Here is a 2,500-nt window from a genome sequence, read left to right on the forward strand (position 1 = left end):
TCTGCAGTCAGTGTTTCTAGTCTCAGATCCTTTCCTCTGGCTCACATCTGAAAATTAAAAAGATAAAAATCCAAAGCAGATTAAAATTATATTGCAGGTCTGTTTCTATGGAATCTGTTGTGTTTACATTGGAATGATTCCTTCACATTGTCTGCAATTGACAGACAGTTCTTTTTACCTTTTTTGCTTATCTTTGTCCTTTTTCTGTCTCTCTCTGTCTCTCTCTCTCTCTCTCTCTCTCTCTCTCTCTGTGGGTGTATTCTGGTGGAGTGTTACAGAAGAGATCAGAGCGGTCACTGTATTACTGAAGTGTGTGTGTGTGTGTGTGTGTGTGTGTGTGTGTGTGTGTGTGTGTGTGTGTGTGTTATAGCGCAATGTCTCTCCACAATAGACACATAGGGCGGCTAATTGGAAACAGCTCCAGGTTTGGAAGCTCCTGCACGCTCAGTTACATTCAGAGTGTATGAGCTGCTGTGTGTGTCTGATGTACTCAGCCATCCGAAAAAAAATGCAATGTGTGATTTGGTGGACTTTGGTGTAGAGTATGTGTGTGACCCTGAGAGTTATTTTGAAAGATTTTTTGTGCTTGTGTGATGCATTACAGTTGGTGTTTTTATAAAAGAATTTAGAACATATATGTAACTTTGTGTGATCTTTATGTCTTGGTGTTTTGGAGTCATACTATAGTACAGAGTGTGTGTATATGTGTGTGCGCATGTGTGTTGAAGTTACACTGTTATAGAGCTATGCTGTTTATAATGTTAAACACGTGCATGTTTTTGACATAGAGAAACAGACTGTAAAGAGGGATAGAATGGGCGATTGAGGAGAAACAATGAGAAAAAGAACAATACCAGAGAAAGGGAGATAGAGACTTAACAAGTGAGAAAAGAGAGAGACAGAGGAGACAGAATGAGAGAAAGGTAAAAGAGAGAGAATGAGAGAGTGAGAGGAATAACAAAAGAAAGAGAGAGAGAAAGTTGAAAAAGACAAAGAGAGGCAAGAAAGAGAAACAGCGAGAAAAACCCAGAGAGAGAAGCAGAAAGAAAAAAGTGGAAAAATGTAGCCGTCTTGTATTTCGAATCTGTGAAGCCTGTGACCCTCAGGCCGGTGAGGAATAAGCTGTCAGAGTTACGGCAGAGTGTGTGTATGTGTGTGTGTGTGTGTGTGTGTGTGTGTGTGTGTGTGTGTGTGTGTGTGTGTGTGTGTGTGTGAAGGTGTTTAATGTCCCTCCTGCAGCAGGCGTTACTGTATGGTTCCACTTTAAGCTTCATATTGAAGCTCTTTTTGATTTATGACGGAGGCTTCGGCCTTTGATTCTGGCAGAGAAGGGAAATAACTGCTCTTTTTTTAAGGGAAAATATGAGTGAGAGAATAAAGGAAAAAACTGCCTTTCTCCTGCTTCTTTCTTTCTTTTTCTCTCTCTCTTATTCTCTCATGCTTTCTCTCTCTCTTTTTACAAATCGCCTAGCAACCAGCCTTCCTTTCCCCTTCCCCAGGCCGCGTGTGATATACGTTGAGAGTATTCTGTAATCTCGTTGATGGACTACATTACAGAAGATTGAGCTATTACTCAAAGAATAAAAGTTTCAATTACCTCCTGTACCGGCCAGTAATGTCGGCTGATTTACTGCAGCACGAAAACGAACAAGGTCACATTTTCGTAGTCCTTATATTTCTTTTGTTTTATTATTTTATTAGTGGGGCCTACGTTTGTGGCCTGGTGGGCTGTTTCGGGCAGGTGGAGTCTCTCAGGTTCTCGTTTATACAGTACAAAGTCATTTTTAATTCATAAAGGCGAAAATTGGCTCGCACCGCAGAACGGCTCTTTTGTGATCGAGGATGGAGAACAAAAGAGCAAGAAAATGATGCAGATAGCCATCCACTCTTTATCACCTTTAGACACCAAAAGAGATCCATCATGTTTTCTTTGTGGATTGTTATATAGTAATAATGGCAATGTTAATATTAATATATAACAGTAAACTTATACCAACATTAATAGAGGAAACAGCCTCACTACTTCTCACTCTCAATCTTCATTAGTAAAATCAGATTCTAGTTTTTGATTAACTCTTAGAAATGTAAAGCTATTACTGTTGTTTGGCTTATTATTTAAATATAATTATATAATTGCAGAATGAATTACATGCTTATATAATAATTACTTTTACATTTGATTTGCATTCTGTATCGGCAGGTTCAAATTCAAGTTTCAGACTTATAAACACAAATGTGGTATGGATTGACCATTTGGAGTTCACACTTTACACTCAATAGAATAAATGAATATTACAATGAATTAATATTAAATCTAATGTAAAAGTTCAAATTACATTCTGTCTTTTTTACCAATTTAGTGTTTGAGCATTAATAATAATACTAGTACTAATAATAATAAGAAGAAGTTATAAAATAGCTATAAAATATGAAATCAGCTCTAAAGTACGGTACAAATATACATGAAAGAAATTAAGCACAAGTTTTGGAAGCGTGCACT

The 2,500-nt window shown here is 37.4% G+C and overlaps 1 protein-coding gene across 14 annotated transcripts in view; it reads left to right on the forward strand.

The window, feature by feature from the left end:
- The window catches only part of tenm3 (teneurin transmembrane protein 3), a 628,014-nt gene that overhangs the window by 370,012 nt on the left and 255,502 nt on the right, over window positions 1–2,500 (forward strand). The gene's annotated exons all lie outside the window — the stretch shown is intronic.

The sequence above is a fragment of the Pygocentrus nattereri genome, chromosome 5 (genome assembly GCF_015220715.1).
Source record: "Pygocentrus nattereri isolate fPygNat1 chromosome 5, fPygNat1.pri, whole genome shotgun sequence".
Taxonomy (NCBI): Eukaryota; Metazoa; Chordata; class Actinopteri; order Characiformes; family Serrasalmidae; genus Pygocentrus; species Pygocentrus nattereri.